Raw genomic sequence first — 27,152 nt, 5'->3', positions numbered from 1 at the left:
ATCCGCTGTGGCACTCTGGGTCTATTAGTATAGTCGTTTGCAAAGCTGGCTAAGAGATTTGTGTATTGGTTCACATAGCTGCCTTTTGTACATATACTATAGATCATTGGTAGTGTAGTGGTTCACATAGCTTACGTTAAATTCAGTCAGTCCAGTCCAGGCCAGGGATGTCCCTCAATATCAGCTGGCGCGCGTAAGCTGTGACACATTAGGCCATGTTAGTGTAGTGGTTCACGCAGCTATGTGAGCCGTAACGTTAGCGAAGGCTGCGCAGAAAATTTGACCCTGAGGATAAGCAGCGAGGATGGATGTTAACATAAGAGAATCAGTATGTTCCACTCATAAGCAACACGCTGCCAAGCTCTCCGGTGAAGAAAATGCAAAATTGGAGCTAATAAAGCGAGTTGGAATTCCTGCAGCTGTACAAGTTTGACGAGAGGAAGTTTTGACTGGAGATGTTTTTTTCTCAGAGGACTCAGCGCAAGTGCTGCTGCTATAAGGCAAATAGTTTGAAATTCTCACATTTATTCAGAAACTTTCAAGCCGTCTCCGATCGGCTGCTGTAAATGAGTTTTTCCTTCCTTTCCCGCGCACTGCATTCAGCTCTTAATCCTCCCTCGAGTCGGTCCTTCTTTTCTCCTTTTTTCCCATTGCCTTCCCATCCCTGCACTTGTTTACCTTTTTGTCCTCCCTTGATCGGACCCGAGACAAGCCCGAGTTCTCCCGACCTGTTGTCGGTATGTTTCCCCGCCTTGGGTCTTTCCGCTGGAATGAACACATCAGATGATAAATTCCTCCAATTCTCCCGACTTCAGTTTTGGCGAGGCACGCACAGTCAAGCATCAAAAGGTCATCAATTGCGAGCGGTCGCCTTGGCCCAGCTACCTGCCAAGCAAGACTGTAGTTACACCTTCAATCCAAAGTCCACTTGTAAATACGCTAGCCTCAGTGCTGTTGATTATGTTGGTAATTAATTATTGAATAGAAAAAAATCATTGAATTAATGCTTATTCCATTGAGATTTAAGGGAAATGGTTGCCGTTTCAATCCTAATCTTTCTTTCTGGGGCTGCTTTGCTACATCTGGTATTGTAGATTATTTGGATAATCGGTTCATAGAATAAATTATTATTCCCTTCAGATTAAAGACCAAACGTGAGCAGCTGTGAAGGGTCCTCGCAACCCAGGATACTGGTACGTTGAAATTAGACGTACTGTATTTAAATTTTTTGGGTAAATGCCACAACAAACCTCAACAATGAATGTTAAGACATGTTAGCAAACAGCGCGTCGCCACGGTAACATTTCAAGACAGTCGGACAAAATCTGTAGGAGGAGTTCTTTAACGGGACCTTTATAAAAAGGCCAAAAATGGGGCCAAATTTGAAAGAAAATTCAAAATGGCAGACTTCCTGTTAGGGTTAAGTTAGGTTAGTTGCTGAAACGTTTATGTAGGTCTTGGGCTATTACATATGCCTTCAAATTTTCATGGATCTTGGTGAAATGTTAAAAATTTCATGGAGGTGCTACTGAACCATTTTTTAGCCATCTGGGTTTTTTTCCCCCAATCATTCAATAGAAATTCTTTTTTTTATGACTTAGCCCTTGCTGTTAAGAAATTCACATTACCGCTGTTGCTTAAAATGAACGGCACCGTTAAACTGTTGGGGGAGCCACGACGCAGAAGATAAATCTACCGTCTATCGTCAACAGGTATGTTTATTATTCTCGGCCACGACATCCTTCCGCTTTCACCAAATTGATTCTTGATATCTTCCCTCGCTCCGGAGCCGCCGCTGACCTGCCACGGCCGTCTGCGCATCGTCCCCCCTTCATCTCTAATTAAAAAGTTCCCTGATATCAACACAACTCGTGTTCCTCAGGAGCCATTTGGAGTGAGTTCATTAAATCGGGTGTCTCTTTCATAGTATACGCCTCATGCCCGCTAATGGGAAAGCTCTGCCATTAGTCTTCCCTGCATTGTGGAACAAGTCGAGAGGTTGAGGACAAGTTGTCGCTGTGCCTCTGTTTTTTTTTTTATTGAAATAAATGTGCCTTGAAAGGTTGTGCGGTGTTGAGATTGCGCCACTGCTTAGATTGTTTGGCTCGCAGGGTTGTGTCGCGCAAACCCAATCAATCCTGCTCTTCCCTTCCACTCGGGGTCTTCATTAAATAAGAGTTGCTTGGGTGGCGCTGGGGACGGGATTTCAGTTGCGTCTCCTGGCGTCTTCAAATTAGATGACCCGGGTTGGATCTGTTGGGTCTGTTTCACTGCCGGGTGCCCGCGGTCGTCTGACTTGTTTATGGCCTAATTTGCTGGGCTGCACGTGGTTAGCCCGGACTCTCTGCACAGAGCCACGGGGTCAGGGGTTAACAGGCGCCATGTGCTATCCAGAACATACACATTTCTCAAGTGAAAGGTGCATTAAGAGCTTGAGGAGGCCCACGGGCGTTGGAGGGTTATAGGCCCGTGACAACCAGTTAGAACTGTTTACTTTTGAGGGAGGCCAACGAGGGGAGGAGGTGGCAAGTGTTTGTGTTGCACTCATTATGTTCCTTTGTGCCTTCTCTACCGCCAGTTATTCGTAATAACAACCACCTTTCAAAGTAATAAAATACAGAACAACTACAAAATACTCGCCACGCCTTGATATATAATATTTCTTTCACACAGTTTTAGCGTGCGGTATATACCGGTACTGTACGGTCCTACTCACGGGTCATTGACACGTACTGCAAAAAAAAGCTCAATACTGCACACTTGCATGCTCAGACTTCTGACTGCGTCTAATATTACAGCAGACGGCATACATTTGGCCAACGGTCAAGATTTGGACCCTATCGACCAATAGCAAAAACGTTTCTTGACGACATTATCGTATCGAGTCCACACCAGTATCAAGCTGTGACTGCCTAGCTAGTGCGGCTAAACACGTTGTAACTAATCATTACCTCCATGGCGGCAAATAAGATATTTCAAGCAAGATTATCTTGAAAGGACAAGGAGTACCAGGAAAGGATGGCGAAGCCATACTAGCTGCTAAGATAACACAAAATGTAGAGAACTGAAACACCAGATTAATAAGTGCTTAGTGAAGAGGGTCTTCTGCCCAGATTTAGTCATAACTGTTTTAATTTACTTATTTCCTCAATAGACCATTTGTCTGTGGTTGAAGTCAATGTGTTAGTATGATTTCTTTGTAAATCTTATCTTATGCCGGGTTTTGGTTTGTCTGGGGGGCCTCCTCTATTTCCACAACAATAGACCATTTGTCTGTGGTCGAAGTCAATGTGAATTGAATGATGTCTGTAAAAGTTTCATCTCATGTCTGGTGAACTCCGGGTGGGCTGGGGGCTTGGTGGTTTTGTGGTACCGCCCTTCAAGATAGTATAAGAATGTTGTGAGTCCGCTGTAACTTCGCACTAGTGAGAGGCTGCCATTTTCTGGGAACTCACTTGTGCCCGGAATATTCTGTAGAAATAAAAGTGACTGTTCATCGATCTCCAGCCTGCATTCGGATAACCAACATTCTCACTACCCGAAAGAAAACAAACACATGGAAGAAAAAGATTATTTTCTTCAACATTAGGTAGCTGTTAGCTCTCGAATGGAGAGTTAAGCGCAATAACAGTCGAGACATTTGTGTTGTTTCCATCCTAACCCATCCCGGTATCAATTTAGCCTGTGTAGAATGCTGTATGGTCACATTTGAACCCAAGGTTTTGTTTTATGCTTACTTCATCATGTAAATGACTGAGAATAAACTACAAAGCACCGTTGGTTACACAAGCTAGCTACCATGCGCATGCGTCCACAGTCAACAAAGGTCAAAATGCGTCTTATGATGACCACTTTTGCTACTTTTGCTAGTTATTCACTGTAACCACCACCTCGCATGAAAGAAAGAAACAAAGCAACTAGAAATAATCAGTAGACAAAAGAATCTTCAGCACAATTGGTCACATACGTACACAATGTACATCACATTACTGATGTGTGAATGCTGGTCTCGCCAGCCACATCAAAAATAAAGAGATGATTACAAACAATCCACAGACAGGAATGTTCCAGTGCGGCAAGGATTTGCTTTTGTTGGGAGCAAGAACGCGAAGGCTGCGGATCAATATTAGTTAGCAGTTGTGTGCGCACACAATACGAGTCATTAGCGACGTTCGCGTTTGCCAGCATTGACAGAAGCGTGTTTATTTCTGATTTATTCCCGTCGGCTGTGCCACCATGGAGATTTCCATTGAACTCACTCATGTAATTAGCAACGGTGCTATGGAGGACTTCGCATCCTCCTCAAAGTGCACAGCTGTGTATCCTGTGTATCCCCCCCCGCCCCCCCTTGGTGTTTCTGCGTCTCCCGTCACCCTCCGTCACTCTGACCAAGCGTGCAAATGGGCAGCCTACCGCCACCACTCCGTCCCCCGAGCTTCTTCCCCGGTTTCTTATTCATGAGCGGAGGTTGCCGCGTTGCCCCTCGTCGCACACTATGTCACAAACACACCAGAGCCTCTTACTCAACAGAAAAAGCGCTTTGTGCCCGATAAACCTGCCGTGACATTCCTGCTCCTGTTGCCACATCCCGCCTTGGAGAGTGATTAAAAAAAAAAAAAGATACCTGTAAAGGGGCGGCCATAGAGGCAAGGGGGAGCCAGACTTGTCTTAAGAAATGTACTTCCCTTGACTTTGTTGTGAAAGCGATCGAAGATGAAGATTTATGATGATCGCCGCTACTGTTTTAAGATGACTGATGGCCATTATTTTATTTTAATATACTGAGCACTGGCAACCTTGTACAACGAGTGTCACCTTGGCGCCCTAAACCAATCTTTAAACTTGGACCTCCCTCCACTTTTTTATTGAAGACTAGGGAAGACTGTAGCAGGAAGTCAGTCGCCCGTACTTCAACCTCGGCTAATGAATGTAATGCGGGTAGCTCGACTTGTCCTTGAAACAAGTAAGCCCATTCACTTTGTAAGTGAAGACAATGACTGAAGGCCTCAAATCAATTGCTGCTACTTTATTTTAGCAAAGCAATTACCAGTAGCCTCGGGTAATGAATCTAACGTGGGCAGCCAGAACTGTACATTACTGTAATGTATGTACTTCCATTGACTTGGTTTTGGATAGATCTTCTTCAAACGGACCTTTGCCTGCTTTCCGGCAACGGGTGTTGAATAGTCGGGGGCAGGTCAGACAGTGTTCCATGATGTGGTCTGCGGATGGTCGGTCCGATCTTGTAGCCTCATTTGTTTATAGCAACCCTGGATCGTCCTGTTCTTCTCAGGCGGTTCAGGGTTTTCCATTGGGTCCGTGGTATGTCTGGGCCAGGAGGAAGTTCTTCAGCAAGTGGGATTTGCATATTAACTGGTGAAGGTTCCTTTCGGAGCTTTTCCAACCAGAATCCAAGTCTAGTTTCCTCCCAGGATGTTGTTAGAGGATGTGGAGATTGTGTTGAGGTCTTTGTCTTGCAACTTCCAGTCTGATGTTGGGAGGGGCTGTACCAACAAGGTGGGTTTAGGCATTCAGTGATCAGGTGGCAGGTGTTGGTTAGTCTTAGTCATGCTTTAGTCTGAGCATGTGCTTTCTTTCCATTTTGAAAACAACGAAAGACTGTCAAGATAAAAAAAACAATTGGTATTTTCTTTTAATCAATCCATTGCCGAAAAGCTCACAGGTAACGTGTTGATCGGCCATCGGGTTCCCCTTGAAATGTTCTTGTCGGCGAGGATTAGCTTCTCCCGGGCCAAGTGGGCCACAAGTGTCGCCGTTTTCCAGCCCCTTTCATCTTCTGAGGATCTTGGCAGCTTCTTTGACAATCAACCGATCCATTAAATTTTTACAATACGCCAGCCGTCGGCTCCCCGGCGGGGTTTCGACATCCAATCTCTCTTTGCCGGGGCGCCTCCTAAGTGGGGCTCGGTCAATCTCTGAGCACTAACTGGTGAGAAGGAGGACAAATTATCTCCTGATTAAAAATTAATTAAAAGCCATTTAGCTTTTCTCCCTCCCCTTTGCCTTTGTCGCCCTTAACAGAAACAACTTTGCCCTCCAGGTGGGAGGTAGAAGCCACTTTCACGTGAACTTTACTTGACCCATTCCACCGATAAATATATTAAAGTCACTTAATTTGGAAACAACCGCCAATGTTTTAATGAGTGTCCTACAACGAGGAACTGCTGTAGGTGAGAGGGACAATTACTTTGCCATTACTTTGTTTTAACAAGCCAAGTATTGACAATCTTGTCAGACTACTTACATAGTTTAATAGTTCATTAAAGTATTTGCAAGTGTTACAAATATTGATTTTTCGTCAGGGTTTGTTCAAGGTCGCAAAGATGTCCGCCAACAGTTTTAATGACAGTTGTCCTTGTTGCGACAAGAAAAACCCTTAAGACTTTTGGCGAATGTCTGACGAACATTTGAAAGTTTGTGTCATTGAACGAACCCCGATGAGAAACAAACGTTCACCCCTCAGTGAGATTCAGGCTATCCCAATTTGACCAATCTGCATCAGTCAAACTTGTTTGGACAAAAATTTACCTTTTTTTCTGACGCAAAATTGTAATTATTAGGTAGCAAGTCCTTGTTTTGTTCAAACAAATTAGAGGAATCAAAAGTGTGAAGAAGTTCTAACGGTCAACGGAGATACTCGTTAAAGTGGAAGTCAACCTTAAACATTTCTTAGCAATAATTTATTACATGTGACCCTTACTAGTATAAACATGACATTCTGAGTCATATTACATTTGTGGAATATGAGTTATGAAGTAAAATGTTGCCATTTTTAACCATCTCAAGGCGTGGCCATTTTGCCATTTGCTGTCGACTGAAGATGACATCACAGTTGCTCAGGTCTCAGGTAACAACCAATCACAGCGAAGCTTCAGAAAATAGGTGAGCTGTGATTGGTGGTTGCCTGGACAAAATGGCCGCCCCCTGAGATGGTTAAAAACAGCTGGATTTTGCTGCTTAACTCATATTCCACTAATGCAATATTAACCAGAATACTATATTTAGACCAACAAAAACTGGGGAGTTGACTTCCTCTTTAAAAACAGCATTGTTAAACCTATTTAAATCAAACAAATGAAAGGCAATCAAAACCTCACAGTTCTGGCAGCCAGTGGAGAATACCATTGGACATCAATCAATCAGACAAAGTTATACACAAATTGTAATGTGTTATCATTCTTAACCCTGTGCTTAAAACATTACAGTAATCATCTGTTGTTGATATTTGGTTTGGTAAAACAAAGTAAAGGCGATATGCTTTTGTCTTGTGAAGTCTTGAGAGAGAAAGTACAATGCCGATGATGACTTATTCCATTTCATTTCTATTCCACAACAGCAATTAATTATATGTGCCGGCACATACAATGTGTTCTTGCAAAGTTCCCCTTTAATCATGCCAGAATGTCGATACTCGTTTGTTAACACAAAGGCAGCTTATCTATAACGTGAAGACCTCACTTACATTGAAAATAAAATGAATGGGGGGAGGAAGTGCGCCGTGCTTGAAGGACACTCCTGGCAGTTAGTGGATGTACTTCAAAACATGGCATTATAAAACATGTTTTCATCGCTTCTTTGCATCTTAACAGAGTCTCGTATGCCCTTGGAGGCTAATAAGTTATTCAATACATTATTTCCGTTAGCAAAACATGCTCCCTCTTCCCCCTTGTGTAAGATAGCGAAACCGACCTAGTGGCAAAAGGGAGCCGTTACATCAGCGTGTGTGCTTGTGGTCATGCCAAGTTTGCCGCTCTGCCTTAATGACCCGTGCCGCACCCCCAAGAGCTGGGGGGCTGTCAGGCCACCTTGACTAACGGCCCAGCCCGTGATTGCCTTCTGACAACAGCCAAGTCAACACACACACACACACACACATGCATGTGAAAACACACACACACACACACACGCACGCCCCGCTGCTGCTTAGAGACCTCTAAATGTGTTTACGTGGCTGCGGATGCCTGCCCTGAGATGTACGTATTACGTATGTGGAAGTCGGCAACATGGCCGTTCGGGCTAAAAGCATTTTACGCGGGCGGCAAGATGAGATGGATTTTTTTTTTGTGTGTGTGTGTAGCGAGAGGGAACATGAATTGTGGAAGGGGAGCCCCCAGGCGGCCCCCTCGCACCCCATCAGGACTCCCTTTCTTCCTATTACGCACATGTCCGGTGGTCTCAAAGTGTCCATCATCAACTGGAGAATTTATGAGAGACGGCTCTTTTTTTTTTTTTTTTTACAAAACAAACACGGTTGGCTACGCTGTGATTTGTAATGTGCTTGGCCTGCTGCCGGTTTGAGATTTTCCGATGAGGACAGGATTCTCTGGCAGTTAGAAAAAACCCTGACTCCAGTTTCACCGATTAATAAAAAATTGAACAGGAATTCTGCCATTTTGATTTGAATCAGCATTTTTTTTTTTTTTTTTTACCACAGTCTCCTACAAGGGAATTTTCCCAAATGAGCCCCAATTTTGAGCAGGTATCCTAAATGGATGGGTGATGCTAAATAGTAAAGAACTAAAATCTTTTACTCAATCTAAAGTAGGAGGAGCACAACGTTTGAGGATAATTTCTTGGCTTCTCATTTAAGTTTCCCAAAATTAGCGGCAGTTTTGACCCACAGACACAAACCGGGTGGACGTCTATCAGGACGAGAAGTCTGAAAAACCCATGCCTGAAATTGAACAGGAAGTCAGCCATTTTGGTTTGAGCATGTGCTTTCTTTCTATTTTGAAAACAATGAAAGACGGTCAAGATAAAAAAAACTATTGTTATTTTCTTTTAATCAATCCAGTGCCGAAAAGCTGCAATGTAATTTTTTTAGCAGATGACAAAATGGTGTTATTTATTTTTTTTAAATCAAGATAAATGCAAGTTTGTGGTCGGTGCTATCTGAGAATACCATCAGGGTGAAAGCGAGGGAGGTTGTGACGTGCCAGGGCGATGACATGGATCTACAGTTTCATAAAGACGTTTCCCAGGAAACGATGACATCAACAGTATGACATTCAGGATGAAATGTCTATTTTGCACCAAGTTGATACCGTAATAAAGTTGCCTTGGATGCTGGGCTTTGCTTAAAGGTCAGGTCATTCCATGACAAGTGCTTGATGCTAAATTGAGAAAAAAACAGTGTAAACTTTTGAGGATCATTTCTAGGATTCTTAGACAAAAATGTCCTTAAGGACCCTTGGCCTTATATTGAACATGAAGTCAGCCATTTTGGTTTGAAGCAGTCGTACTGGGGCAAATTCCACAACTTGTACTTGACCAGCTAGAGAATTGAAACTCAATTTGTCCTGATTAAAAGCAGGTATACTAAAGATTTTTTTTTTGTATATTATATCTGATGTCAGCGGAGCATGGCAGCAAAATCATTTCAAGGATTCCCGGAAAGCCCCCCCGACATTAGTTTCACCTGTCCATACAAAATGTCTATCTTAACAATCTCATAACATCCCCCCAAAAATACATTTGTCCACCATGATGTCATTAACCCCTGGTTCTCAACCGCGGTTCTCGAGTACCCCTATCCAGCCTGTTTTTCATGTCTCCCTTAGCCAACACAGCTGAGGATCGTTATCAGGTTTCATGCGGAGCTTGCTAATTAGCTGATCGTTTGAAACACCTGCGTTGACTGTGGGAGACATGGAAAACAGGCTGGATAAGGGTACTCAAGGACCGCGGTTGTGAACCGACAGTTTTAGAGTCAGATTTTCTGTCCATTTCCAAATCAACTTGGCTTTAACCTTCACAGGCCATCAAATTAGGTCCCATTGAACGCAGCATCTCAAGATTGTGCTTGTTCAGTATTGCGATGCGACGGCGAGCGAAGAGAAACGGATTAGGACGCTCGTGTCGATTCATCAAGAGAGAAAGAACGAGCGAACCAAATGGAAAAAAAAGTGCTCTTTGATAGCACGGCAACGGGTGAGAGGTGCAAAGATGGAACGAATGCGCTGGCGAAATTGAAGCGGAGAGAGTCCGCCGCCGCAGATGTATGGTTGCAGGCTTCAATCAATTATTAACGGCATGCAGATTAGCAGCTGTAGCGGCGACAAACGATGAAGGCTGTCAGTTTTTTCCCGTCGCCTCCTCTCGCTCACCTGCTTTCCGGCATGATGGAGCGCATGAAGAGAGGACGGCGTGCAATGACGGGAGATAAATTGGACGGTTGAAAAAAAAAGTTGCATCTAACTTGTTTTGTGCTTTGTTTATACCTCCAGCAGGGGAGACAGAAGGGTTCGCGGAGAGCGCTCTTATTGCGAAGAGAGCAATAAAGCATGATCATTAGCTGCTCGCAAGATGGATGGCGCTCAGCTGGAGTTGGCTGCAGCGCGTCACGATGTGACAGATGAGCGGCGAGACATACCGTTGTCTAATCGTCACACAGCAGCATTCAATAAGCATGGCCTTTGGACTCACTTTTTCATGGTGAAGCCACCAAATAATCATCACATTTTGGCACCATGCTAATCCCGCGTTAGATATTATACGTAAAGAAGCATCGCAATTTAGCGGCGTTCCGCACCTGTTTCCAATGCCGGCTTGTTTAGCAGAATTCCCTAGAGGGAGTTTGTCAAAGTGCAAGCTGTGGAGTTCACCCAAAATGACTGCTTCAAATCAATTTTTGGTAAGAGCTTTTAAAAAAAAAAATTCATGCTGCCTATTGTGATAGACATGGCTGACAAATTTTCTGTTGAACAGTTGAATTAGTGTTGGGCTAATTTTTTCAAACTTTACGATGATCCTTTAAATTACCATTGAATTTCTCCGTCCACATTTGATCTTGGCCATTTAGCATCGCCCATCTGTCAACCTATGACAGATTGGACGAATTCCCTCATAGGAGTTTGTCAAAGTTCCAGCCCGGAATTCATCCAAAATGGCCAACTTCCTGTTAAATGAGTTTTTTGTGCATCTTGCTATGATAGACATGTCCAACTAACTTCATTTTGATAGGTTAAACTGGTGTTTCAGAAAATAATGAAATCATCAAGCTTTTTCATATGGCTCCTCCCATATTCTGGGTGAAAAGCTTGGTCATTTATCCTCACCCATCTTTCTTATGTACTTGTGTACCAAGGTTCGACTCTTGGCTCAGGCCTTTGTTTGGAATTTGCACGCACTGTGTCTTTGTGTGTGTTCTCTCGGGACTCCAGCTTCCTCCCTCATTCCCAAAACATGCTTCAATAGAAGTATTCGAGTGATGCTTGTTTGTTTATATGTGCCCTGGGATCGACTGGTGCAACGTATAGGTATATCCCGCCTCTTGTCCAAAGTCAGCTTAGATAGACTCCACCCATATGACCCTAATAAGGACATGGATGAATGGATGGATGGATGGAGGGGAACTGTCGACCACTTTCCAATGCGCATCACCACAACCTCTGGCGCTTGAGAGGAACTTGACAAGGAAGTTTTTTTGCCCCTGATGGAGGTCTGTGCTCCACTGAGTGTCATCTCACTTCTCCCTTGTCTTTGGTCCCCCGGCCAATCAATGTTAAGACATCAACATCAGCGCTGCAAACTGCAATTGGTATTTTGCATTGTCTTTCTGACATTTTGCTAAAGTAATTAATTGGTGCATCGCAGGGCGTGTGGCCTGAAATCCATAAACTGTCGTCATTCATTGCATCGCAGACACTTCTACTGCATTTTCATCCCCGGGATGAAGCGCATTGATTTTCTTTTCTTTTTTTCTCCCTGTCTTTGATTGAGTGTAGCCGACATTAGCGCCGCTTATTCTCATGACGACGTCGCGCAGAGGCCATTGAAATGTTAATTGAGCTTCCTCTGGTTTTTATTTCACTTTTTATGTAATGACTGTCATTCATGTCACTCGCTAGACTTTATCAGAACACTTGCTAAAAAAGAAGCAGGTGTAAATATTGTCAGGGTGGTGTTTATTTGCGAAGAGAAGCATAAGTTGGAGGGCAGGTGGGGGTGAAAATTAGCCCGGCCTGAAAGTATATCAACTCCCACGAGCACGTCAGCTTGGGTCAACACAATTAACCTAAAGACGGGTGCTATACACACTGTAGCTCACTATAGAGGTTATCGTAAAACAGCGTGAAGTGCTTCTATTTCAGCATGTTAAATCTCTCCGCAATTCATAAATCATTCAGTATAACCTCGGGCTATTCTGAACGTAAAAGAACACTGGCAGAAGAAACGCAAAATATGCACATGTAGATGTAAAGCCACACATAACAGCAAGAGTATCATGGCTCCATATTAGACCCCATCATTTTGTACTAAAATCTATTTTTTTTAAATGTATTTATTTTTTGGATTTGTCGGCTTCTTTGTCAGTTGTTGGTTGGTTGGTAGGTCCAGCAGTCTGTTGAGTGGTTGGTTGTTTGGTTGCTCAGTCATCTAGTCCATTGGTTGGTTGGTTGACTGGGTTGGTTGGTCCAATAGTCTGTTCAGTTAACTCATTCACTGCCATTGACGGCTATTGACGTCAAAAATTCATTTGAACCATTTCTATTAGCTTCACATTTTTTTTCCAGTTTTGTTAACAAGAGTGTGACAACCTAGAATTTTTTATTGTACATTTAGAACAGATATAAAATGTGTGATTAATCGGGAGTTAACTATTGAAGTCATGCGATTAATTACAATTAAAAAATGTAATCGTCTGACGTCCCTAATTTTTTAATTATTTTTTTGAAATTGTAATTCATCACATGATTTCACTAGTATAAAAATTATATCTGTTCTAAATGTATAATACATTTTTTTTTAGGTTTTCATACTCTTGTTAACAAAAGTGTGTGTGTGTGTGGGGGGGGGGGGGGGGGTAAGTAAACGTACTAGAAATAGTTCCAATGAATTTTTGACGTCTATAGCCGTCAATGGCAGTGAATGAGTTAATTGGTTGGCTGTTTGGTTTGGCCTATTAGTGGGATAGTTGGTTTGTTGGACAGTTGTTTTATTGTCCATTTGTTAGTTATTTGGTTGGCTGGGTGTTTGATTAGTTGGTTTCTTTGTTGGTATATTTATTAGTGATCTATCTGTCTGTCAGTCATTTAGTCCTTTGTATGGTCAGTTGGTTGATCATTTAGTTAGTTGATCAATCAACTGTTTTTTTGGTAGGTTGATTGGGTGGTCGGTAATTTGGTCAGTCAGTCGTTCAGGTTATTGATTGGCTAGTTGATTGGTCCATTCCTAAGTTGTTTGTTTGCTCTGCCAGTCAGTTATTTGATACGTTAGTTGTTTGGATGAGTGGCCAGGCCATTGGTTGGTCTGGCGGTTTGTTGGTCTTAAGTCAAATAGTGTCATAGGTTGGTTGATCACTTGGCCAGTCGGTTGGTTACATGTTTAGTAAGTCACTTGGTCAGTCAGTCGGTTGTTTAGATCAGAGGTCCCTAACCCTGGTCCTCAGGGACCGGTATCCAGCCTGTTTTCCATGCCTCCCATAGCCAACACAGGTGATTCATATCACCAGCTAATCAGCAATCTCTGGAGAAGGCTGATAACGATCTCCACCTGTGTTGGCTGTGGGAGACATGGAAAACAGGCTGGATACCGGTCCCTGAGGATCAGGGTTGAGGACCACTGGTTTAGATGATCTTTTGTTCAGTTGTTTGGCCTGTCACCTGGTTCATCAGTCAGACGTTAAAAGCATCCGATCTGCAAAACTGACTGTCCAAAATGACATTTGACCGCATTATTATTTGCCTGTTTTTCAAAATCAAGACATCCATCCCTCAGTCCAATTTTACACATCCCTAAGGAATTGCAACCTGTGTAGCACTGATAAGACCCAAACTGTAATGGGGATAGGGATGGTCTCAAATGTATTCTTTAATGTTCCTCACTGGAATCTAGCAATGACTGCAGTGTCATCGCCGCCCATAACAAGAGCACATTACAGTTTGAAACCCGGCAGAAAGCGCCTTTAAAAAATGCATAGGGAGAATTTATAGTGCGGGAGAGTAAATGCTTCCTAATGGAATCTCCCATTAAAAGCTCTCCAGCTCTTAGCAGTGAAGTAAGGCAGGAATTATTCGAGCATTCACTTCTGCAAGCACCCCCACCCCCTTTACACCCCCCTTTATTTTTCAGTTTGTCCCAAAGACAAGGTTAGGGGCTTCTGCTTGCTGCCTGAGGCATATCGTGCAGATGAAGTGACAAGAGACAAGGATTTGCTATCAAGTGGAGAGCCACAGAGTAAAGCTACAGAGGATATAAAAAGTCTACACACCCCTGTTTAAATGCCAGGTATTTGTGATATTTAAAAAAAATGGTACCAAGATAAATCATTTCTAACGTTTTTACACTATTAATGTGATCTATAACCTGAACAACTCATTTAGAAAATGTATATTTAACAGAGGGAATGCAAAAGTAAACGACTGAGATCATGTGGTTGCACAAGTGAGCACACCCTCACAACTGGGCATGTGACTGCACAACTATTTTATCTACCTTTTTCTATGAGTGTTGGGTGTGCAGACTTTTTCTATCCACTGCACTTACCGTGTGGCGGGTAAAGGTATTAAAAGTGTTGACGCACCTTCTCTGCTTGCCGGTCTGTACGCCGCGGCGAGGTGAAGGTGAGGGCAGTTTATATTCTTGTGTATGAGAGTGACAGACAGTAAATGCGTATTTTGGCCGAGAGGAGAGTGAGCGCAATAGTTTGACACTAAAACGTGGAAAAGGGAGCAAATACCAAGTATGGCCTTTCAGTCTTGTTGCTGACAATCTGCACGATTTTTAAGCGTTTCCTAGAAACTACAAACTGCTAGAAATAAGGTCTTATCTTATTTATTGGCGATTCTTTCATGAACCACTTAGAACAGGGTTCACCAATTCCGGTCCTTGAGGTCCGGAGTCCTGCAGGTTTTAGATGTTTCCGCACTCCTGATTCATATGATCAGCATGCCTGATAACGATCCTGATCTTTAGTATCAGGTGTGCTGGTATCTAAAACCTGCAGGACTCCGGACCTGGAGGACTGGAATTGTTGAACCATGATATAGAATATTCAATTTTTCAGAGTATAATATTAACATTTTTTTGGGAAATCAGTCGGTTGATTGGTTGGTCTGTTGATTGGTTGGGACACCAGTGGCTTGCTTGGTCATTTAGTCAATGAGTTGGTTGCTTGTCCAGTCAGTGGTTTTACCAGTTGGTTGATTTGGTTGTTCAGTTGCAAAGAGAATAAATCTGTCCAGCTAGGCCGTAACAATCAAGACGATAAGAGCCACAGAGATCTCTGCCAAGTATCTTCCAGATGATGAAGTATCTCCTCTATGATTCATGTCTGCGGCAGTGTGGACTTGTGTACTGAATTTCCAACGACCTAATTAGACTTTTTCCCCCAGAATATATTCTTGCTATGTTTTCAACTGTTGGAAACAATTTTAGTTTTTTTTTTTTTCATTCCTAACATAATCTGCAGCGACGTGTGACAAGAAAAATCAGCGAGCAGATGAAAACTTAAACTCTATTCGAACCCACCAAAATGGTAGATTTACGCATCCAACAGGAAGCTCTCGTTGCTTTCTCCGCCTGCTTTCGCCAAAAATCCTCCGCCATCTGTTCGCCACTCACCAGCCGTCCCCACATCCTCCCCTCGAGTTCAGACTCCCCCAGACCGTCTGTCAAGCTCCTTACCCTTCCCACGGAGCCCCCTCCCCTTCCCACAAAGCCCCCCCTCCCCTCCACCGCCGCCATCCATCATGGCGCACTGACTCATGATTCCCGAGTGGGGGCTGCCAGGCGACAGGGATCATGCAGCTTTGTGGAACCGGTGCTCAGATAAGCTGCTGAATTAGCGGATGGAGGAGATGAGCGCTGGCATTGCAAAAGGAGCGCAGAGGATGAGAGGGAAGGGGCTGTGATCAAAATGCATAAAAAAAGAGCTGTAACAAAAAAATATGAGGTGAGGAAAGTAACAGGAAATTAGCGTCTACACTAGGTTTGTTTGATATCACAAGTACAACTCAATTGGAAAAAGAAACAAATATTTTGGGATAGAGAGAGGGAGGCCAGGGAGGTTGTGAACAAAAGTGGATTTGTTGGTTAGTTAGTCGGCAATTTTGCTGATTGGTAGATTTGTTGATGTATCGGTTGGTTGGTCAGTTGGACAGTCGGTTGGTTTGAAAAAAAAAAAGGATGTTCAGATCTTTGGTCATTTGATTGGTTTGGCCTTTCGGTCGTTCAGTTGTTTGTTTGGTTGGTCCAACAGTAGATTGGTTGATTGTTCAGTAGTTTGGTCACTTGGTTTATTAGCAGGTCATTTGGTCCATCTCTAGTTTGGTTAGTTTTGTTAGTCAGCTTTTTAGTCATAGTTTGTTGTTTGCTCTGTCGATTGGTTTGTTGTTCAATCAGTAAATTTTTGGGTTGTTTGATTTGTTAATGGTTTGTCGTTTGGTCGGTCATTTCGTGAGTTGGCGGGCCAGTCCATCACTAGTTGATTTGTTGGTAGCGGTCATTTAAGTCCAGTGGTTCTCAACCGTGGTCCTCGAGCACCCCTACCCAGCCTATGTCTCCCACAGCCATCACAGGTGTTTCAAACGATCAGCAAATCAGCAAGCCCTGTATGAAGCCTGATAACAATCCTCAGCTGTGTTGGCTGAGGGAGACATGGAAAACAGGCTGGATATGGGGACTCGAGGACCAGGGTTGAGAACCAGTGATTTAGTGATCGTTTAGGTTTGTTGGTCAGGTGGTCCATGTGTTGATTGATTGGTTGGTTTGGTTGGTCATTGAGTTCGTTGGTGGGTTGGTCCAGCCTTTGGTTGATTGGTTGGTCCATCAGTCAGTTGGTTGGCAGTTGGTTTGTTGGTTGGTTTGTTGATCAGTCAGTGAGTAAGTTTGTTGATCGTTGGTTTGGTTGGTTGGTTGATGGTCCATCAGTGAGTTGGTTGGTCTGTTAGTTACTTTATCTCCATCTGTTGATTAGTTAGGTTGTTGGTTGGTCAGCTGTGGAGTCGGTTGATTGGCCAGTCGGTCGGTTGTTTAGCTTCAATGAGAATAAAACTGTATTAGCCGTGCCTTAAATGTGACAACGATCTCCCGTGTTCTTTATATGTCAAGTCTGACTAAATTTCAGGAAAAAAAGCGATTTTTCCATGAAACCCTTCACACATTCACGACAACACTGAAGATGAAGACGAATTTCACCTTTCGGATGCCCACATCCGCATCAACAAAAGAACTTCTGTCGTGACAGCTGACGACAACGCGTCCTTCCCACTCCTGTCACTCGGCGAGGCTGTCAGTCAAGAGGTCGTGACCCTCCTATCTTGCAATAGGTCAGACGCTAGTCGCGAGCGGCGCTTTTTTACGCCCGATCGAGCGCGTTGAATCGCGTGCGAGGCACCCGTTGTTCAGCACGGCCGACGACGAAGGCGCTCGCTCATCTTTTTTGTCAAGAGGGAACCAACGAGATAGAAAGCAGGTCCATGCTGCGTAGATTTGCTTTAAATGGGTCAGGTTATAGAAAATTTATTTTGGAATTGCTTGTATACAAATAGCTTTGCTCTCTGGTGTGTTAGTCAGGGGCCTATTTCTGAAAGAAAAAAATATATATATTTGTTTTCATTTTGTACTGACTGTGGAGTCTAATTCGTTAACCACTAGTCCACCGTGCTGCCCTGTATATCATAATTCCCTGTAAATTATAATTAGGTTACAAATTATGAATAGTGAAGCCATAATGGACTTATTTGACATTGGCTGCAATCCCAACAAAGAGAAATAAACTTCTCGCTCTCCGTGTAGAAATGTGACCAAATCTATGGAAAAATCCATAGCAAATTCTCACACACACACACACACACACAACTGTGCAGCAAAATAGCGAGCCGCGACGGTTATTTTTTTCTCCCCCGCCCGCTGCACATGAAGGAGCATTAATCCAATCCAAACAGCTCCGAGGAGACGGCTCTCTAATAACTTACGGTGACTTAAGAATCTGTTTATGTCGGCAACGGGCCCGTAAAAGATTAATAACTGCCACAATAGGAACGGTGCGCGTCCTCGGGAAATAAAGAGCACAATAGGAAAATAATGCCGATGTGCTGAGATAAATGAAAAGGCAAATTAGCCGCCGGCGATGTCGTTTAATTACAAGTTACCTCAGTCGGCGCTTGATTTGCTGGCCTGAGACTCCGCGAGGGACGCCAGCCGGCGAATTCGTCGGCGGTTTAGTTCTGTAACGGTCTCATGGGCAACGGTTCTCACACTGGGGTCCGTAAGGGTCCGCAAAATAGATGATTGCTGGATTATTTTACAAAGGAGATAGCTAAACATAGTTTTCGGACAGCTGGCCAATAAAGCAAATGTAATTAACCAATTACGTTGGCTTGGCAGACTATTGGTATGCGCATCTCTCAATGTTCTGAGGTTGGGGGTTCGAGTATGGATTGTGTGGAAATGTATGTACGTTCTCCCTGATCTTTTGTGGCTTCCTCGCACATTCCAAAAACATTCATATTCAATTCATTAAAGAATGACATGTGACATTGCTGGATGTCATTAGATTGTGCGTTCCTACCTTTCTTGGTGGGTGAATGCGGTGTTCTTTTTATGTTTGGTTGAGAAATGTGTTTGCTTTTTGGGGCAAATGCTGCTGTGCTGTGGCACTTTAGGGTGCTCGCAGCCAAACACACGCACACACACGTATGTGAGCCGACTGCAATCGGGAATGCAAATGAAGGCCGTGCACAGCTGTAAACGTGTCTGTGGGCACAGCCGGCCCGCTTCCAAAACTGCACACAAACAGACGGAAATCCGCAAACACACACTTCAAATCAATTCCCTCACGCACGCACCTGCATACATGAACCAAGACTTCTGCGTGCGGCAAATGAATTACACAAGCTTGCATTCGTATTCATTACCCTCGCAAAAGCAATTGCTATTGTTTTCACGGCGTTCATTTATTTGATTGTCGGCACGGCGACGCAAAAACTCAAGTGGAAACACTGAAAAGTTGTGAAGAGATGGGAAAGCAGGAACCCAGTCGATATTGGTCCAATAAGAAAAAGTATGGATAGATAGATCATAAAATTTTTGAATGCAGCTATTTTAAAAGTTGCCCAAAATGGCCGACCACCAATTCATTTGGGCCGCGGGTATTCTTATGATGGACAATTTAAGACTGCAGCTATTGAATATTAACAAAATGTGCTTGAGGCATGAATGTATTGTCTACTTGCTGTTGCCATCCTCACGTTCCGCAATATATCTGTGACTTTGAGTATGCGTGGCTTGATAATTAATGCCTGGCCTGGTGAGTGACATGGGCGTCAGCGAGTGAGCGTGTAGGGTCGGAATATTAAATTTTCGAGGGCTGGTGCTACTCTACTGTGCTGTGCTTTGTGTCTTTCAAATTCAACAAGCCATGTTTCCATAACATTTATTTTTGAATACAGCTAAACAACATGATTGTTTTTCTTCAGAATTTAGTGTCAGTCACCTGACCCAGATGCTGCTAAGTAAAATGGTCTCTGGGGGCTGATTTTTTTTTTTTAAAGTCTACCCATTTTAATTTCCGGCTCTTCTGTGCTACTGTGGTGACAAAGTCGCGTCAGCAATGTTTCTTTTTGAAAGATAATTTTTTCCCCCTATATTTTAAATTCAGTTGCAACCGGACAAACTCTTCAGGATGAGTTCTTCTTGAAAAGACTCAATGGAAACGGCAAAATTGAGCCGTAATGGCTGCTTCCAATCAAAATGGCCGGCTTCCTGTGCATTGGTCTTTGAGACTTTTATTGTACATCTCCTCATGTTAGAATATGCTTCCAAATTTCATGTTGCTAAAAACTACCAGGCTATATTTTCATCTCTTGTGTAACTATTGTGCTATTGTGATGGGTTTCAACAACAGGTCCTCCTGTTTACATGATCGCTCTTTATGAATCGAACACACGATTGATCAACTTGATGTGTGTAACCCGATTACAATTCACAGGTTTATTCTTTTGAGCTTGTTGCCCAAAGTAGTTGTCGCGCCTTGTTTGTCTGTTTGCAAAAGTCAACACAAACAACAACAAAAGCCTTTCCTCAGATTGCTTACCGCTAATTGCCCTCCATTCAGTCACTACATCTAAAGGCTCTTATCCTGCCGTTTGACATCCTTTTTCACACACACACACAGAAAAATACTTCATTGTCAGTGCAAAGCGAGTTCTGGCAGAGGGGAATTAGTAAGCGAGCGAGTGCTTGCTGTGAAGGCTTACGACTGCAAAGCTAAATGAGATCCGTTTTTTTTTTTCTTCTTTTTTACCCTTCTACGCAGCTCGGCATTGTCTTGAGACTTTGTCGGGAATTGTTGGCTTTGTGTGCTTTTGGGCATGTTGATGGAAATCTGCGTTATTGTCCCAAAAACATCTGTTTGTGCTCATTAGCGCTGCTTTTCCACTGTGTGGGAAAATGGCAGCTTGTGTTGTCCACTGTGTTGTCCACTTGTCAATTTTTCATCTAATCTTGTCACTATCAGCCAGTAATTGCCTGTTTTGTATTTTCCCACTTAGGAGACTTAAGTGTAAGCCACCAAATCAGTCCACATCATACACTCTAAAAACAGTCGCATCAAAATTCACCCAAATTCAGTCAAAAGACTCAGACACAACTTTTTGGGTTGTTTGTTTAATCCTATTGTTTGGCTTAAATAAATAACCCCAAAAGTTGGGTTAAGTGAGTAACCCACATAACAACCCAATGTTTGGGTTATTCTTGATCAAATTGCTGAGAGTGTAGGCTATTCATTAAAAACAGTTTTGATGACATGTCAAATCGGTAAAATTACCGAATGAACTGAGCTCTCCACAAAAAAAAAAAGGAAAAAAAATTTGGGGTCATAATTGGATTAGGTCCACTACTTGGATCAATTTGACACAACTTTCGAGTTTATTTTGTACAAATCAATCCAATTTAAATTGGGTTGGTTCCTCTACTTGACACAACTTTCCGGGTTACTTTGTACAAAACAACCCAACCCAATTTTGGGGGGTCAAATTGATCCAATTAGTGGATTGCTCCATTATTTACCGAAAACTGTTTTTTTGAAGAATAACCCACAGTCTAAAAACAGTTGGGTCAAAAATAACCCAAATAAATCTTGATCCTTGGGCTATTGGACAAAATCATGCATATTAAGACACCTGAGATTTAAATTGTGGGAAATTCATGTCTCTTTTAAAACCCCTGGGCGTTATTTTATTTTGAAATGGCTTGGTCAGAACCAAACAAAAAGCCAAAAAATGGTCAAATAACGCCCAGGGGTTAAAGTTAAATTTTTAAAAGCAGTTGGGGCAAAAAATGGACCGAACCACTACTTATTGAATTTGACTCCAATTTTTGGGTCATTTTGTACATAACAACCACAGCAGGGTTGTTTTGTACAAAATAACCCAAAAAGTTGGGTCTAATGTGCGGCGGAAGTTCAGAGCGTCTCACTACAGACGTTTTTAGAAATCAGCATAAAACAAAAATATTTGTGGCTAATGGTTGAATCGAGGCAACTGGACTCGTCTTGTTTGTTGAAGATGTTTCATTTTTAATCTGAAATGCTTCTTTGGTGTTCTATTTCTTTTTCACGTCTCTGGTTGCTGTTGTTTTTGCCAGATATGGCTGGTGAAGGACCGGCCCTGGTGTCCCTAGACCCTTTCTAGTTTAACTAAGATGACTTCTCTCATATTTCTTTCCACATCAGCGTTCCTTCTTATCCACAATTTGAACATGGTTGCCTTCAAAGAAATGTCACATCTTTTTTTTTTTTTTTAACGGCTCTCTTATGGTTGCACCATGCTTTTATACAAGGTTTGCTAGGTCTCTTCAATGTACAGGTCATTGCATTCATTACACTGCACCGCATAAACAACATTTGCGAGTTTGCTGTAGAGATTAGTTCATGAACCAGTTTTTTGTCTGAGGGTGTTAGTAGGTTTGAACTGAGAATCTACGCAGACATTTACATGCTTGCTTAATTTCACACTTGATGCGCAGCAGGCACTCCAGAGACATGACTATTTGTATACAAGCAATTAAAAAGTCAATTTTCCATAATATGTACCCTTTAAAAACCTAATGAAGGCATATTGAACAGAAATACGTCCAGATAGAGCTACCTGGTGAGCCTCGGTGTATGTACGCACAACGGCTTCCAAAGAAAAAAATGTCAGCGTCTTTTTTCCCCGCTGACAAATGGCTCAAATCAGCCATCGGGGGTGGCAGTCAATAAAGAAATGTGTTATGAATGTGCTTCATAAAAGAAAACACGGCGAGTATTCCCGCCTGCTGGATGTATTTATAGCATTTCTATCCAATGAAAACCTTGTATCCGCACGCTATGACAGTTCTGACTTAATATCATGACATTTGCCATGTTCTCCAAATAAAAAATATATATATTAGTGTAATAAACAGCAGGAAAGCCCAGGAGAGGATTCCTGGCAAGGAAGAGAGATCATATAGAACAGAATTGCAGCTTCTGACTAACTCTCACAGAGGTCAGGTGACATTTCAAAATTAACCCGACGTGCATTATAATAACCTTTACAGGTGAACGTAATTTCACCGACTCAAACTTCTGAATGACTTCATTCAGAACAGGTTTGGTCCATGAGTCAATCAAGATGTTTAGGGCAAGTTGTACAAAAAAAGTGCTAAAACAGTGAACAGTTTGTAAAAGTGATCTTGTATTTTGGGTTCATTGGGAAATTTTCAAAAACTTTCAGGACCTTTCAGTTCTTGGTAGATGGAATTCCATGTAACTTCCAGTCTTGTGTTTACAGCTGCAGATCTCCCCCCAAAGGTTCTTGGACCTCTCTGAAGTAGTTCGGGTCTTCTTTTGGGGCTTAATTTAGTCAGTAAAGCCCAAACATACATACTATTAGTTCCACTTATCTGGGGTTGGGTCGCGGCTGCAATAGCTTTAGCAGAGAAGGCCAGACTTTCCTCTCCCCAGCCACTTTATCCAGCTCTTCCGAGGGAGGTTGAGGTGTTCCCATATAGTCTCTCCAGCGTGTCCAGGGTCTTCCCCAGGGATTTTGGGATTTGCCGGAACACCTCACCAGGGTGTCAAGGCGGCATCCTAATCAGATGCCCGAGCCACCTCATCTTGCTCCTCTCACTTTGGAGGAGCAACGGCTCAACTCTGAGTCCCTCCTGGATGGGAGGTACTGTAGAGCCCTGCAATTGGCTGGCAACCAGTTCAGGGTGTACCCCGCCTATTGCCCGAAGCCAGCTGGGATAGGCTCCAGCAAACCCCGCGACCCTTGTGAGGACAAGCGATTAGGAAAATGGATGGATGTACTGTAGATTCTCTGGTAAGTTCTTCTTCACCATGACAGACCGATACCAAATAGCAGTCCAAACGTGCAATGGTCTACCAAAAGTTACTAGTACCAAGGAATAGCTACAACGTTGTGTACCCTTCAAAATACCTCTGCCGTGACTGAAACAAATAGTGTTACTGCGCTGACCTAGAGAAACAAGCGCTCTACAAGTTTGTTTCTTGTTTTTCTTTTTTTGTTTGGCTGTTGCTTTTTGTCACAATATTGTCACCAGAGGATGAGTTGTTTGCCTCTTGGGGCGCCTCTGTACTTGTGAAGCTCGTCTTTAGGACCAATGACAGACCCCAGCCCTGTAAATCTGTCAAATTACTAGTACACAGGGTGCATTTAGGGGCCTCCACAGGGCCTTGTACGAAACCAAGTAATAGTTTAACTATTTTATTGATCTCAGGAGCGCTACGGTGTTTAGCAGTGGAGAAAAAAGAGGGGGTAAAATACAGCAGAACGGCATTTTCTCATCTCTCCGTCGTACTCGATTCGACGTCGGTGATCTAGCGCTGCCCATTGAGGTTGCACAAGTGCTGCATTGAGAACGTGGAGTCTCCCTCCCTGCACTCGGCAGCGCTCTATTGATTGCTGTGTGAAGAGGGATTAGTGGCTGGGAGGGAGAAGGAGGGGTAGCGAGGGAAGGGGGGATGAAGGGAGAAATGGACGACAGGGGACATTATGGCGCAAAGGGAGGGAGGAGTGGAGCAAGGTAGGGAATGGGAGACGGCGGCCGATGGAGTGAGAAAAAAGAGTTGAATGGAAGAAAGGAATGACGAAAAGGAGTGAAAGTTGTCATGAGGAATGGATCGGTGGAGTGACGGATGGGTGGAGGGAAAAAGGGAACGGAGAATCAAGCTGCTGGCGATGGAACAAGGTAAGGATGGTGGAAGGACGGAATGAACGAGGGACAGAGTGAATAAAGTCATGGAAGCAACAGCGGTAAGGATGCAGAGAGAAAGTAAGGGAGGGATCGTGTGGGGTGATTGGAGCGAGGGAGCAACAGGCTGAGAGTGGGTACCAGCTCAGTGGCCGAGCGGTACAGTGTCCGCCCTGAGACTGAGAGGTTGTGGGTTCAATTCCCGGCCGGGTCATACCAAAGACTATAAAAATGGGACCCATTGCCGCTCTGCTTGACACTCAGCATTAAGGGTTGGAATTGGGAGGTTAGATCACCATATGATTCCCGAGCGCGGCTGCTGCTCACCGCTCCCTCAGGGAATGGGTCAAATGCGGAGAACGAATTTCGCCCCACTTAGGTGGGCGTGACAATCAGTGGATTTTATCTTATCTTACAAAGGAGGCATGGAAGGAGAACTGAAACCAGACCGGAAGGAATCTGCAAGTGTATGAGGATAGAATGGCCAAACCTTAACTTGACCATAAAGTAAATTCAACCCTAACCCGATATTAATACCAGCAGAAATTTTCCTAAATAATGTAAACCAATCCAACCCAGTCCTTCACCATCCTGACATGGGCTGGGGCCGACCGATCCAAACAGCCACTATTAACTTTTTTTTTTTAAATCAGCTCAAATCTGTGCTTATCTGTTCACAGAACAGAGAACGAGTTGATCAAACGAGAAAGATTCAGTTGCATCTTTGTTCGCAGTAGTCAAGACCCCCTCAGAGGGGGATTTGACTATTTAGGTGCACATCTGGGGATGACAGTCTATTGGCTGTCACACTCGTTTGAATATGGAGGCCTCACGGATGACACAAACAAGGTGCATTTGTGTGCATCCGCCTCCCTCCTGGGAGCAACAAACATTTGCAGCCCTGAAGGGGAGGAAGTCGACCTCGGCAGATAGAATCCAAACAACTCCTTCAGTCTCTGACAGGTGTCAGATTTCTCTTCAGGCGCAATGGTGGCCGACAAATGCGGCGAAGGGTACATTTTTCAGCTATCTGGACTATACTTGGATATTTTTTGGATGACTTTTTTTGATGATATTTTTATACACCTCAATAAATAATGAGATATACGTAGTCTACTTTTTGGGGTCATCAAAATGATGCCTGCGGGTACAAAGTAGTCCCCAAGGACCACATGAGTGCCTGTTCCAAAAAAATAGCTCCCCAGTGAGATGCAACAAATTACCAGACAGCTCCTATTAACTTTCCTTGTTGCTATTCTTTTTTTTAAATCACACTTGCATTGATATCAATTTGAAAATAACAATATTGGGCAAAAAATAGTATAGTTCGAAGGTTGGTAGTGCAGCGCATGACCAAACCATACCATTTGTTGAGACAAGCTAACAGGCGCAATAACAATGAGGAGATGATTTCTTTTCTTTAGTCCTTCCTCGGGTCTCCTGACGGCCTCACGACTCTGGCTGGAAGTGTTCGGTTTAGGTGAACGGTATGGGATTTTTTAATAGGTTTTAGGTGAACTAATGAATACACACACACTCGCACGCACACACACATACTCACCCACATACAAAAAAAAAAAAATGAGGAAATGATTCAGCCCCAAATAACTTGAGCAAATTTCAGAATTGGGTATCAAACTGGTAGACCTTCACACTAAACAGTACCCAAGAAGTAGATACGTAAAAATGACTTACTGTGAATGGAGAGAGGTCAAGTCAACCGATTAAGGTCTTGGGCAGAAAAAACGGGGACAACCAACATGGTAGGACGAGAATTAACCACGGCAACAGGCTCGTCGAAGTCATCCGTGGTTGTGGGCAAGAAGATTCGTTCGTGGAGAATGCATTGTCTAAAAAAACAACATCTTCTGGTGATTCTTTCTAATCTAAAAAAAAAAAAAGTACTTTTCCGTCGTTGATATTAGCTAATTTAGCATTTTTGTATTACTCAGTTCACAAAATTAGCAAAGCTACTATAAGGGGAACACCTTTGCTATCTTCAAGGTTGTTCCTCGCTCAAAGCGCATCACCGCATTTCTTACTCGGAGATATACGGTGTGGATTAGCTAGTGGACGCGATGGCGTCCGGCCAGAGTTAATGGGATCACATGAGGGAAGAGAAAGGATATCGGCGCTGGTTAATGTTTAATCCCGCACCTCTCCAACACCTCGCCTCGTGGCCCGCGGCTCCCCGCATCTGATAATCCTCGCGCCTCCTCCTTGTATCATCGGGGTGCCTGTGTAAATATTTAATTGGCTGCAGCATGCCGCTCTTAATTATGCGGGGTGCATGTCGCTCTGCTCTCTGCCCCGCAGCCACTTGCGTGCCTTCACACTGCGCAGATTTGATGTTTTTTTTTTTTTGTTTTTCAGATTTGAAATCGGATTGTAAAATGTACATCCTGTGGCAGGTTTGGACCACATTCTGGACTGAATTGTTCATTACAATTGTTCAATAAAGTTTTTTGTTGTTTTTTTTTTTATAGCCAATATGGATTCAAACACACTATTGTAAGGATTGGCTAATGTCATTCATTCTCAAGTTTGAAACAGACTAAGGCTACGTGTAGGTTGAAGCGGACCAATTCCCAGATTGAAATCCACTATAGAAAGGAAACAGTTTCATTCGTGTCTTTCATTGCTGAAGTTCAAGAAGACTGAACTTGCTTGTACCTAATTCATGACCACATAGTGAAGTGGACCAAATCCAATCTAGATTAAAGTCCACTATACAAAGGATTCTGTTGATGATACGGTTATATATATATATATGTCATTAATTCTAGTTCCAATCTAATCCAGACTCAAATTCACCATGGTCAAAATTGGTGATTGTGTCATTTATTTTTCAACATTGCAGATAGAGGTTGCCTATACTAGATTTAGGACCACATTAGCACAGACCAAATTTAATAGAGATTCAAATCCACTATGGAAAGAATTCTGGT

At 43.2% G+C, this 27,152-nt stretch overlaps 1 protein-coding gene and 1 long non-coding RNA gene across 4 annotated transcripts in view; one reads left to right on the top strand and one right to left on the bottom strand.

Moving 5' to 3' along the window:
• LOC144057854 (uncharacterized) overlaps window positions 1-27,152 on the bottom strand; it is a 79,071-nt gene that overhangs the window by 9,284 nt on the left and 42,635 nt on the right. The window contains exon 4 of one of the 3 annotated variants that reach the window (XR_013295336.1): window positions 25,900-26,054. The exons of the other annotated variants lie outside the window; for them this stretch is intronic. This is a non-coding gene — a long non-coding RNA (uncharacterized LOC144057854). The remainder of the gene's footprint in view (window positions 1-25,899; window positions 26,055-27,152) is intronic. 3 annotated transcript variants of the gene reach the window in all.
• iglon5 (IgLON family member 5) overlaps window positions 1-27,152 on the top strand; it is a 141,956-nt gene that overhangs the window by 82,517 nt on the left and 32,287 nt on the right. The gene's annotated exons all lie outside the window — the stretch shown is intronic.

Source organism: Vanacampus margaritifer, chromosome 9 (assembly GCF_051991255.1).
Source record: "Vanacampus margaritifer isolate UIUO_Vmar chromosome 9, RoL_Vmar_1.0, whole genome shotgun sequence".
NCBI classification, from domain to species: Eukaryota; Metazoa; Chordata; class Actinopteri; order Syngnathiformes; family Syngnathidae; genus Vanacampus; species Vanacampus margaritifer.
This window is presented reverse-complemented; position numbering and strand designations above follow the sequence as displayed.